General features: G+C 47.7%; 1 protein-coding gene across 1 annotated transcript in view; it reads right to left on the bottom strand.

Annotated features, from left to right (window-relative positions):
• ERF (ETS2 repressor factor) overlaps positions 1-3,842 on the bottom strand; it is a 29,840-nt gene extending 25,998 nt beyond the window's left edge. Inside the window, exon 1 of the mRNA XM_054999947.1 lies at positions 3,774-3,842. The gene's annotated coding sequence lies outside the window, so the exon portion shown is untranslated. The remainder of the gene's footprint in view (positions 1-3,773) is intronic.
• Positions 3,843-13,664: the final 9,822 nt, after the last annotated feature.

Raw genomic sequence — 13,664 nt, 5'->3', positions numbered from 1 at the left:
TTATTCTACATAATTAAAAACTAATCTTTATTTCATGATGGAATAACCTTTGGATGGTAATATATTTTCCTCAAAAAGCATTTTATTTAAAAAAATCCGATTTAAATAAAAAAAATCCGATTTAAATTAAAAAAAATCTGATTTTTTTTTTAAATCATTGATTTTTATCCACCCTGCTCAGAACTAATGCCACTTTTAGGCCACAGTTGTTTCAATATGCAGATCAGTCCTCTATTTGATGAGAGCCTGCCTCAGTTCTGCACAGTTTATTCTTGCAGGGTAGTCTTGTACTGAGAAAATCCAGTACAGAAATCCAGTTTCCACCAGCCAGTTTTTAATCATTTCAGGAAATGCACCCATCTCCCAGAAGAAGTTATCCTCTGTGTCTCGGAATGGGCTCTGTCTTTTCCTCTGCTCCTCTGCTGGGAGCAGCGAATTTTGCAAACTCACTACAACGGCTGTTACCAGTCACTCAATCACAGAGGCAGTAGAATTTCCTGCCTTCACAGGACAAACTGGCAGAACACGAACTCACACAGGGAAAGCGAGTAAGTCTCTCCGGCTCTTGCATCCTCAGACACTAAACCTTATCTGCCATCAGAGTGAAATTCGCTTCCAGTTTTAATTCAGAGGAGTTAGCCATGTTAGTCTATAGTTGCAAAATAGCAAAGAGTCCAGTAGCACCTTTAAGACTAACCAACTTTATTGTAGCATAAGCTTTCGAGAGCCACAGCTCTCTTCGTCAGTTGCATCTGACGAAGAGAGCTGTGGTTCTCAAAAGCTTATGCTACAAGAAAGCTGGTTAGTCTTAAAGCTGCTACTGGATTCTTTAGTTTTAATTAAGATTTTTTTTAGCACACTGCATGCCTCAGCCACCAGAAGTCTGCAAACACTAAACTAGTCCAAAAGCTGGAGAAAGGAGGAACAATCACTGCACACCCACACACCCACACACACCAACAGCAACGGGTTAACCGCTCCCTCAGATCTGGCACCTGTTGAAAAGGACATGTGGGAATTTTCCGGTCCTGACCCCTGCTGCTGACCCCTGGCGACCAGGCTACTGGGGAACCAGGCCAAAATATGGAAACTATCTCCCCAGGCACGAAAACTGACAACTCAGGGGGAATGGAATGAAAGAGGGTGGGGTAATAGCTTCCCCCAGCACAAATCCTGACCTCTCCATATCCAACACTTCCCCCCCTTCCACGTCTCCTATTCCAGAGCAGCGCCTCTAAATAGGAAACCCTTGTGTGACCACACCTCTGTCCTGTACACCCGCCCGCTGTCCTGCACTCTCCTTGGGCTTCGGCTGGGTCAAGGGAGGGTGTAAGGCTGCCAAGGGAGGGGAGGGGGGGTCACAAGCCCGGCAGCGGCAGCAGCCGAGGTCTGGTGCCACATTTTCTGGGCCCCGGTTATAAATAGTTGGTGTTATAAATAATGCAGCATTATTCTCTCTATAATTATCGGGTGGGAAGTTTGTGGCCGGGCCGGTGTATTACACGGCTGAAGGCCGGCACCCTCCCGCCTCCCTCCAAGCCGGCTTCCTCATTTACACCCCTTCCCCGCCGACGTATTGGCTGGCCCTCCTGCCAGAGTGACAAATAGGCCGGCGAACCCAAGAAACGGATCCCTCCATTACCCTGGCCCCTTAGTAAAAAAGACGCCACAGTGCAAACCGCATCCTTTTCATTTTAAAGCTGGATGGGAAATAATGGAGCTTAACTGTATCCCACTGTGTGTGTGTGTTGGGGGGGATTCAGAATCAAGAGACCCAACAGGCAGAGATTAATTTTGGGAGAAATTTCAGCCCCCTGAGCTCTTTCAGAGTCCCCTGATTCCTCCAACAGGCTTGTGCCCTAATCTGATGTGCCAGTGGTTACACAATAGTGAGGGAAAGGCACACCACATATGCTCAGAGACACTCCTGCCAACACTGCAGAATGGGCTCCCAGCACTCACTGGGCTCCAGCACAAATTCACATAATATAATTATTATTATTATTATTTCTAACAATACCATAGTGGGCAATCCCAGAATACAAGCGCTCCCTGTATATCCAGCCCAATTCCCACTTCTTCCTGTTCAAGCCTTGATATTAAGATGCAAACCATTAAACCCAAATCACCAATTTCAAATCACTGTTTGCTTTCACTTGACTTCCCACCCCCCACTCCCAGGGTGTTAGAAAATATTACCTCTTTCTCTCAACAAACACAGAGCAATATCTCCAAATTCTGATATGGTCAAGATGGCAACAAAGCTATAATGTTCAGCCACTGTGCAAGGGGAAACTGAGGCAGGCTCAGGGAAGCAGGAATTAAAGTGTAGCGGAGATCAAGAACACATTCAGGTAAATTCCCAACAAAACCCTGTCTCAGAGCTGGGGAGAGAACTCCCCCTCCCCTGTTAAAGCACTGGATCCTCACAGCCCAATCTTCTGCATGTTTACTCAAAAGTAAGCCCCACTAAGGTAGCCCTCCCCAACACGTGTGCCAAGTATCACTGATTCAGTTTCTTTCACACAACTCCCCGGGTGGTCCTGGGCCACTCACTGTTTCTCAATCCAACCTACCTGACAGGGTTCATTGGAAAGAGAAACCAGGTATAATCCCAGCAGGTAAGCAAGGTAAAAAGAATAAACAGGTCCCCTTGGTTCTGGAGCTAAAACAGAGAACCCAGCAGTCCAAGTTCTGGAGAGTTTCCCACAAATGATGCTCAGTCCAAGTCCCCTCCCCGCCCCATATTCCACAACTGTGGGAGTTTTTAACGCAAGTCTAGATCCAGTTTTAACTATGGTTGAGCAGCAAACTGGTTTTGGAAACCAAAGATTAGCCAGAACGTACATCCCACTTTAAAATGGCTCCCTCATACTTCCCATGCCACGAATGACAGTGCAATCCTAAACAGAGTTACTCCAATCTAAGCACACTGAAATCAATGGGCTTAGACTGAGGTGACTCTGTTTAGGATTGCACTTGGAGAATCCTACATAGTTCTACTTCTAAATGTATCTGAAGAAGGGAGCTTTGACTCTAGTTGGTCTTTAAGGTACAATTGGACCCAAATCTTGGGTCTTCCACTACAGACCTACATGACTATTCACCTAAAACTATCTGAATAGGATTACACTGAGTTTGGGGGGGCCTCCTTGTGTGAAAAACACATGTGTGGGGGGGGAAACAAAATCTGGCCCCAATCAGACAGTACTGTGTTTTGCGTTTTAAGAACTCCCTTCCACTTTCAAATTGTTTTTAAGGACTGGACACCTTTCCAGGTTATGGTGGAGGGGGGTAAGCATCACTGGTGGAAATATCCTAGGATTTCAGACCCTTCCTGAAATAACTGGATGGTGGCAAAGAGAGGGCAGGCCTTCTTCTTCTACTTTCCAGGCTGCACTATCCACCCCCAAATTAAGAGTCTGTGGGAGCCTTTTCCAGGCGGAGAGCAAAATCTGGGTCCAATAACACCTTAGAGACCAACTAGTTTTCCAAGGTATGAGCTTTCGATCGTCAAAGCCTTCTTGGTCACCTTTGACTCTCTGAAGCTCATGCATAGCCTGCCAATCTAGTTGGTCTCTAAGGTGCCGCTGGACCCAGATCTTGCTCTTCCGCACACCAACCAACACGGCTGCCCACCGGAGACTATTTTCCAGATCGAGCAGCCAAGGTCCGAGGCCATGCATGCAGATTTGCAAGCTGCACCCCTCCATGCAACCTCCCCCCCCCCCCCTCCAAACAGGCATGGCAGAAAAGCGAACCGAACCACTTACAGAGCAAAAGAGGAGGCAAAAGGTGGTGGCGGAGGAGGAGAAATTAGACTGAGGAGGGGAGCAAAAAAAAAAAAAAGTGTGCGGGGGGGGGGTCACTCTTGCTGGGTCCGCGCCATCCAGGAGCTGCCCCAACTCAGCGCCGGGAGACTTCCGAAAGGTCCGGCGCGCAAGAGAGCGGGGAGTATATTTAGCTCCAGGGCGGGGTCGGGTTAGGAAGCGGAGGAAGAGCAGCGGCCCGGGCGGCTGAACCCGAGCCGGGGAGGCCGGGCGCCTTGTGACTCCTCCATCGCCGAAATAGCCGGCGGGAGGCGAAAGGAAAAGTTTGTTCCTGCGGCGGAATTAGCAGCAGGCGCTAAAAACAGCTGCTGCTGCCAGAGCTGCGCCGCCGCCGCCGCTGCTGCTGCGGCTGCCCCTCCGCCTCCTCCCCGCCCCGGGGTGCCTGCCAGCTGGCACCGCGCGCCTGCCCTGCCCTGCCCTGCCCTGCCCGGGCCTGGGCAGGCTCCGGGCCAGACGCAAGCACGGGCCCGCACGCCCGTTCGCACGCACACTCCAGCCCGCGGCGGCGGCGGCTGCTCCGCGCCCAGAAGCTGCGGCCCCTGCCTCGGCTGCGCAGCGCCTCCTGCCGGTGGCCGGGCACCGACGCGGCCGGTAGGAGGCGCTGCCCGCGGGCCGGTGGCGGAGTGGAGCGGCCGGTTGCCAACCTCCAGGTGGGGGCTGGCGGTCCCTTGGATTTGTGGCTGTGTTCCTGCTGATGGAGATCGCTTCCCCTGGAGGAAACAGGTCCAGAGGAGTTAGCCGGGTTAGTCTGTAGTTGCAAAAGAGTAAAGAGTCCGGTAGCACCTTTAAGACTAACCAACTTTATTGTAGTGTAAGATTTCGAGAGCCACAGCTCTCTTCGTCAGATGCTCGTGCATCTTAAAGGTGTTGCTTAAAGGTGTTACTGGACTATCCTGGTAGTTGCTTTGGAATGTGGATTGTATGGCATTATACCCTGCTGGGATGGCCAAATTCAGGTAGAGAAATTCTTGAAGATGTTGGATATGGAGCCTGGACAGGGTGGGATAGGATTGCCAACTTTGGGTTGGGAAATTCCTGGAGATTTGGTGGGTGGAGCCTTGTGAGGGCAAGGTGTGGGGAGGCAAGGGACCTCAGCAGGTTATAATGCTGCAGACTCCCAGCTTCCAAGGGAGCCTTTTTCTCCAGGGAACTGGTCTCTTACCAGGAGATGAGTTATAATTCCAGGAGATCTCCAGGCCCCACCTGGAAGTTGGCAAGCCTAAATTGAGATTTGGAGAGAGGAGGAGCCTCATCAGGGAATAAGGCCATAGAGCTCACCCTCCAAAGCAGCCCTTTTCTCCAGGGAAACTGATTTTTGTTGCCCGGAGACCAGTTGGAATTCTAGGAGATCTCCAGCCACCACCTGGAGACTGGCAACCTTATGTGAGGTCCCTCCCCAAATCCTGCCCTCCCCAGGTGCCACCCCTCAAATCTCCAGGAATTTCCAAACCCAGGGTTGGCAACCCTACCAGGCTTGTGGGGAGTGGAAGATTTTTGTTATGCAAGACCGTGTTTCTGTATGACTTGCCCGCCTGGCTTTGCTGCCCGCCGGTCAGCTTCCGCTCACTTTTCCTCATCAATGGACCTCGGAGTGGTGGTCGGGAGATTGGAACATTCATGATGCCAATGCTTTGGAAATTACCCGTCCTCGGAGGAGACGGCCTGTTGTGTCTATGCATGAGTTTCTGGCCTGGCCTAGCTGTCTTCATAGTGGTTAAGTGGTTGGGCTGTGAATCAGCACTCTGCTATGAGCTCAGTAAGTAGCTTTGGGTAAGCCACTCTTTTCAGCCCCAACTCCCCAGCTGTATTGCGGGGATGAGAATAACACTGACTTTGTTCACCGCTCTGGGAGGGGCACTAATTTGTCTGGAAGAGTGATAATTAAGTGCAGCAGTAGTAGTTGTTGTCATCCAAATCTACAGAGCTGGAAGCATTCAATGGCCCCATGATAGAGAAACCAAGCGGAAGCAGCCATCCTCAAAAGAGGCTGCCTGTTGTGTCTCTGTGAGAATTAATCAGGAGGGACACTCAGAAGAGTAACATGAGCAGAAACATGGGGATCCTCCAAGAGCGACTAATTCTACATGTGCTCAGAAGCTCTCTTTACTAGTCCTTCCACATACTTGTTCTTTTACCAGTTTACAGGAAATCTCAGTTGCCTCCAACAGAAGCACCGGTCACGCTCTGTAAAGACTCCTTTCAGTTATTTATTTACTTCATTTGTTCCTTGCCTTTCTCCCCACCCAAAGTGGCTTTCATTGTTCACCTTGCCAACATTTTATCCTCACAACAACCCTGTGAGATAGCTTATGCTGAGAATGAGTGACAGGTTCGAAGTCAACCAATGAGATTCCATGGCAGAATGGGGATTCGAATCTGGGCCTCCCAGATCCTAGACTAATGCTATACTTCTATTGCTAACTTTAAAGCCCAAGCGTGGGCCTTAGAGCCACCAGTGTCCCTTGTTGAGAGGATTTAATGTGATCTAGGATTTGCCCCACAACCTGTTTTCAATGCAAGTGCCTAACCCTGCAACATGTGAAGCACGCATCAAAAATTTTGCACATGTACAGAGTCCCAGTCCTCATTACAGATTAAATCGTTGGGTCGCCTTTTGTAGGGATCAAAGTATGCAAGATTTTGGGCTGCACAATACTATCAGAAAGAATGGCATTCTGTAATGCAGATTTTAGCTTCTTGGGTCACTAGAATATCCTGTTTGTCGATGGAAAAAAACACCTTGTGGGATTAAGTCACTTTCGTCTATGAAGTGACAAATATTTGCTTTGGGAATGCACTTTGCTTGCTGCATAGCTGAGGATTAGCTGTATTTTCATTTTTGCCTGGTGAAGAGTCCTGTGTAAGTCGGAAGTGCGTTTGTGCTTAGAAAACACTCCTAAACAGATATTTCTCTGGGCTTAGTTGTTTTGCATAAATGCACCACCTGTCAATCAGTTTGGTTTCACTCTCCTGCTGAGATTGTTTTGGTATCTCTAAATTCCCTTCCTCCTTAAAAACACAATTTTGGGGCATCAGATACTGAATCCAGAGCTTGTTATTGGACACAGGACTTGTGATCGAATCGCCTAACATATAATATGTTAGGTGTATAATATGTTATACATATATGTATAATATGTTATAACATATAAAAGCAGCTGGGTATGTGAATCGCACCGGGAAAAGTGTGAATTGGAGAGGGGCAGTGTGGGATATGGGAAATACAACTCTTTCCCATCAGGTTCTCTGAGAAAAATTCCTACCTTCCAAACTATAGAGCCCAGTTGTGAAAAAATCCATGTCCAATATGAGTGCTTTCTCTGCTGGGTGTCATAGCTGCCGGGCTGGGCTGACATCTCTTCCTGAGAAATGTTGAGAAAACTGCCTTTTCTCTAAGGAACTCAGGACAGCTTGCATCATTCTCTCTTCCTCCAAGTTTATCCTCACAATGACCCTGCGGGGTAGGTGAGGCTGAGAGGGTGTGATTGGCACAAAGTCCTCTACACTGCAGAGTGGCAATTCAAATAATAATAACATTCGATTTATATACTGCCCTTCAGGACAACTTAATGTCCACTCAGAATGGTTTACAAAGTATGTTATTTTTATCCCCACAACAAAACACCCTGTGAGGTGGGTGGGGCTGAGAGAGCTCTGAGAGAGCTGTGTGACCACCCCAAGGTCACCCAGCTGGCTTCAAGTGGAGGAGTGGGGAATCCAACCTGGTTCTCCAGATTAGAGTCCTGCTACTCTGAACCGCTACACCAAACTGGCTCTCACCAAACCTGGACTCCCCCAGATCCTAGTTTGACATTCCAACCCCCCTTCACCATGTTGGCTCTTGTACTAAATGTTGCACGCTACACTCTAACCACAAACAAACTCCATAATGGGATTGGAATGAATTTTCTGCTTGAGTTTCATGCAATCGTCAAATGGTAAAAGAACCATCTGCATTGTACACACTGGCATTTTATTTGATGATGGCTTTGCACAGGCATTCGTCATGTGACCAGGACTTGGTGAATTAGTCTATTTTAGTTCTGATCTCGAATTTTAGTACAGGCAAATGGGAGGCAGCAGGCATGTGGATCCTCCTTGGACGCGAACGTGTCTGTTTGTACATGGGCATATGGGTGTTAAAATAGCGATTACATCTGAGAGAATTGCTCATATCATTGCACACACGCAGGAAATCTGTCTCAGTTGTATGTGTTTTTCAAGAGGTTATTAAAACTTGGGCTAAGCAGCCATTTTGCGAAATGGCTGATGGAGAATGGAGCACGGTTTTGAACCGTTTCTTGTGGAAATCGTCACAAATGGAACCTGAAAAAAACAAAGTGAGCAATCTTTGTATAAGGTGGACCTTAATAACTGTAATAAAATCACAAGCAACACACACACCCATGTACACACACACACACACACACACACACAATGTTGTAATGAATGTGGTTGCTCCGTCATTTCATCTGCAGCATTACACAAACACAGCTACGACTGTTGCAATTCATTCTTCTGGCAAAAGCCATTTCCAGAACGTCTAGAGGACACTCATTCTCAGAAAGAATCCCGAACTTATGGAACAGCGGTTCAAGGTCATTTCCACACCACATTACTCTGATTTAGGGTTGCCAACAGGCCTGGAGAAAAAACCGCATTGCCCCTTTAATAGAGACTTAATATGTGGAAATGAGCCACTGAAGGTTTTCCACTGGCATGGGGGGTAAAATAAAATCATTTGGTAAATAACATTCCATTAAGCCGCTATTAAAAAGGAAGGACTTTTTCTCTCTCTCTCCAGGCAGTTGACAACCCTCCTCTGATTCTAGTTCTTTGATGTACAGCATGGAACTTTCCATGGCGATCTCTATGCATTATCAACTGAGTGGACAACGGCCTATGGGACTGGTTGTTTCAAGGCACCCCCTATTGATCTATCCTGGGACAACTCATTTCCCCTCTGTCCGTTCACTACCCCGCTTTTGCTGTTGCAGAAGTGGATCTGCCCAGGGTACCAATCAATGTTACCTAAACACTGCTTGAATTCCTTCTTTTCAATGCCACTTTGGGTGGGTTTAAGTTCAGGGTGCCAAAAGTTAACCAGGCTTGGCATCATCGTTCTATATAGTTGGGTACGGCTTACGACCCACAGGCTGGCAAAGGGCTACCTCTGATTGATGGGTTGATATCTGATTTCCTAATAGAAATGGTGCCCAGGGGCAATGCAGGAAAAAGAGCACCAAAGAATCACATTCTTTTGCCACCTTCAGGATTGGCAGAGATGCCCCTGAAACAATCCTTTCTTGCTTCTTTCCCATCCGCTAGCATAGCCGGGACTACAAAAAGGTGCAAGGAAACCCCCTTTTTGCTCCTTCCAATGTCGCCACAGCTCAGCTAATTATCCTACCCAGTGTAAGGCAGCTTTATATAGTCATATAGCCAGCATCGTTAGAGGGGTGTGTGGATTCGGCATACAGAACTGTGGCACCACCGCTGCCAGCCAGCCCGTTCATCTGCGCATGGGCGCAATGGAATGCACTCACAGAACATGAATGTGGACTTTTGTGAACAACAAGGAAGGCTTTGAAGCTCTCTTTCTCTGTTTGGAGAAAGGGGGTAAGGATCTTTAAGAGGGAGGTTGTCTTCACCAAACTACAACTCCCAGGATTCTTTAGGGAAAGCCATGACCACTGTAAAAACCTTCGTAGCAAAGAGACTCTCTGTGGAGACATCTGACACGTGAAGAATAGGGGCGATGCAATGTTAGCCGAGAAGGGTAATTTACAAAGACAGAGCCAGCGGCGGGGCAAAGGCTTTGCTATACATTGGAGCTCTGTGAAGGGGCTATGAAATGCCAGAATGTTGATTTCAATATGAGCTCTCAAGAATCGCAGAAGGGAAACTTCAGCCCATTCTACCCTCTCCAGGTCCAAGCCTGGCTCTGGAAGGCAGCTCCACCCCATTTGCATTCCTCGCTGCCCTCTGGTTGCGACCCCACAGTTTTAGACTGGAGAGGTGAAACTGAGGCAAAGATGAACTTGACAAACCCTCTGAGGAGCGATCTCTGCTGGCTCTGTCTTTTTAAACTATCCTTCCCGACAAACATTGTGTCTCCCTACACTTGACAAACACATGCCGAGGGTCTCATGTACAGAGACTTTGATGCTCTGATGCCCTTTCATTGGATTCAAGAAAAGGGTTCTGCAAAGTGAATTCATCTCAACCAAAGGCAGCTTGGAGTGCTGCTAAATAAGTCACCAGGGTTCTGGGATCATATTCCACCACCACCACCCCTTAATTTTTTAAGATTAGCCAGACGGGAACTGATTAGATTGGATCTAATTGGTATAGTGGCTATCTTGAGCATAGAGCATCATATTGCCATACAGATGGGCAGATGCAACCATAAAAGGGGGTAGGGACATATGGGAGGAATGCCCAATCCATACCGTGGTATATAGATTGTGTATGTTCCAATAGAACAGTCTTGTCCCCCCTCTAATATTTGTGTGTGTTGGTTTAATTTCATGAGGTGGAGTCCCTACTCACTTTGGTTTGTCACTTAGAATTGTAGACTGCAGGTGCTCCCTTGGCCTAAAACCAGTTGCTCCCCTCTCTGTGTCTTCCTGCTAATTTTATTTATTTATTTCAAATTTCTATTCTGCCCTCCCCGCGAGCGGGCTCAAGGCAGATAACAACATATTAAAATACAAAACACAATAAAAACAACATATTAAAATACAATAAAAATCCATACACATTTAAAACAGGATAGTGGACAGCCTTCACAGGGAGGGTTAAGATTTTATACCCCCCCTTTCCCCCCCCCCAGGCCAGCAGAGGCCCAGCCTCAGCCATATGCCTGGTGGAACAACTCTGTCTTGCAGGCCCGGCAGAAGGATAGTAGGTCCTGCTGGGCCCTGATTTCAGCAGACAGAGCATTCCACCAGGTGGGAGCCAGGACCAAAAAGGCCCTGGCTCTAGTCAAGGCTAGGCGGGCCTCCTTGGGGCCAGGGACCAGCAACAGCTGTTTGTCCCCTGATCGGAGTGTCCTCCAGGGAATATATGGGGAGAGACGGTCCCATAAGTACGCTGGTCACAATCCTCACAGGGCCTTATAGGTCAATACCTGAACCTTGAATCTAATCCAGTACTCCACTGGCAACCAATGCAGCTCGCATAAGAAATGTGTTATATGTGCCTTATTTGGCACTCTTGTAATAACACGTGCTGCTGCATTTTGTACCAGCTGTAGTCTCTGGGTCAGGCTCAAGGGCAGCCCTGCGTAGAGCGAGTTACAGTAATCTAGCCTAGAGATGACCATTGCTTGGATCACTGTAGTTAAGTCATGGGTTGACAGGTAAGGGACATTAAGGTTAATTAAGATATGTTGTTTGGAACAAACCTGTCTCTGCTGCATGAACCTAAGAGCAACCAGCTGAGCGAATGCCCTATTCTTGACCTGCCAGCAAAGGCGAGCATCGCACATAGACAATTCATGAGTACAAACAGACGATCAAGAGAGTAGTGGGGAAATCGCGGCCCAGTGAGAATAGTTTAAGTGGCTTCATATCTATCTGAAGAAGTGGTCTGTGATTCATGAGAGCTCATATTGAAATCAACATTGTTAGTCTTTAAGGTGTCCACTGGACTTCTGTTTCACGTTGTTATGGCAGACCAGCACAGATACCCCTTTGCGTTCAATGCAGCAGTCACAACATGTGACTGCCCTCGCTCTCATTGGTTGGCAGCACCCCAGGTACCATTATTTCTTACCAGTTTCATGCACTGCCCTCCCACCGGGGGCTTCCAGAATCAGTATGCCTGTGCATACTGGAAACAGATGGATCCTGCCATCGCTTGTCCTTCACCTGCACATACATGAACCACAAAGGACAGAAAGAGACAGGGACATTCAAACCCGGCGGTTCCTTTAAAACATGCTGCAGCTTTCTCAAACCTTATAAAACATTCGTAGACAGCAAGAGGGCCAAAGAAACCTGACTTAAAGTGGAATCTGTTCGTACATGTCCAGGTGAGGTTCTTGGTCACCTAGGAAGCTTTGTGAATGAGTGCCTGTTGCAGGGCCATCCTAAGTGGAGTTATGCCCTTCTAATAACAACAACAACATTTGATTTATATACTGCCCTTCGTGACAACTTAACGCCCACTCAGAGCGGGTTTACAAAGCGTGTTATTATTATCCTCATGACAATCACCCTGTGAGGTGGGTGGGGCTGAGAGAGCTCTGACTGACCCAAGGTCACCCAGCTGGCTTCAAACGGAGAAGTGGGGAATCAAACCTGGCTCTCCAGGTTAGAGTCCTGCCACTCTTAACCACGACACCAAACTGGGTCTCCAGTTTCTAAGGCCATTGAAGTCAATAGGCTTAACTCTGTTTAGGATGGCACAGTTGGTAGTGGACTGCAGTGAGATGTGGAGAGCAGGGCTCAAAGGATCACGTCAACCCATCAAAACCAGTTATGCTTCAGCAGAGAGACAGGGGCCATAAACTTTGCTACTATGTGCTGCTATGTACTATCTGTTGCTTAAAGTATGATCCTACTAGATAGTTCTATGCTGTTTAATATGTCAGTGTTGCTTCTGCTCTTTCAGCATTTCTTCAGCTATGTATTGAATTTGTGCTGGTTTGAAAACTTAGCAAATTTGCATCTATATACCCTATTATATTGTCTATTGAAATTCCTTTGAAACTGACTGTACTAACTCACAGTGTGTAATCTGCCTTGAGTCTTAGAGCCAAACTACAAGTGACGCCTGACACTAGTTGGATGCTTGTCAGCTTCAAGTTTTGATGGTAAACCACCTCTGTTAGTCCTTTGCCATGAAAACTCCACCAGGGGTCGCCGTAAGTCAGCTATGACTTGATGGCACTCTCCACCACCAGCATCATTTCCTGTCAGGAGGGAAAGACAAACTGAGCATGCTCAGAATCCCTTTGTCCTTAAGATATGCCACAGCAACAAAAGCTCTGTTCCACTCAGGGAAATGGCTGGGTCGCACAGGCTCGGAAGCACTCTGCCAAAAATTTGGAAAAATGCAAGAAGCAGTTCAGAGGGTAGAATGGGCCAGTTGAGGTTTCTGTCCTAAAAGCTGCTCCTGTAGGAGCACCCACCTGCCCTTTCAGGTTTCAACTTTGGTCAAAATCAAAATTAGACCCACAGCTCCCTATATTTCCCTGCCTCAGTTGTGGGGCAAGAGTGAACAGAGTCCGCCATTATGGCAGCTGGGGAGGGGGAGGTGTGTTGATCTGCAAAAGAAGAGCAAAATTCGAGCCCAGTAACACCTTAAAGACCAACGTCATTTCCAGGATGTACCCAAAGAAGGCTGCTTTGACTCCTGAAATCTTACACCCTGGAAACTGTGTTGGTCTTTAAGGTGCTACTGGATTCGAATCTCATCATTCCGGCACACTCAAGTGCGCTCAGTTTGTGTGGGGTCAAGTAGTTTTACCAACCTGCAGGTGGTGGCTGGAGATCTGGAATTACAGCTGGTCTCGAAAATACAGAGATTAGTTCTCCTGGGGAAAAATGGCTCCTTTGGATGGCGGATGCGATGGCATTATATCGTTTCAAGAACTTAATTGAAGATCCCTGGCTGGGATAGCCCAGGTGAGGCAGATCTCAGAAACTAAGCAGGGTCGGCCTTGGTTAGTAATTGGATGGGAAACCTCCATCGAAGACCAGGGTTGCAGAGGGAGGCAATGGCAAACCACCTCTGTTAGTCTCTTGCCATGAAAACCCCACCAGGGGTTGCCATAAGTTAGCTATGACTTGAGGGCACTCTCCACCACCACTTACTTTAAAAAAA

This window comes from Eublepharis macularius, chromosome 15 (assembly GCF_028583425.1).
Source record: "Eublepharis macularius isolate TG4126 chromosome 15, MPM_Emac_v1.0, whole genome shotgun sequence".
NCBI classification, from domain to species: Eukaryota; Metazoa; Chordata; class Lepidosauria; order Squamata; family Eublepharidae; genus Eublepharis; species Eublepharis macularius.
This window is presented reverse-complemented; position numbering and strand designations above follow the sequence as displayed.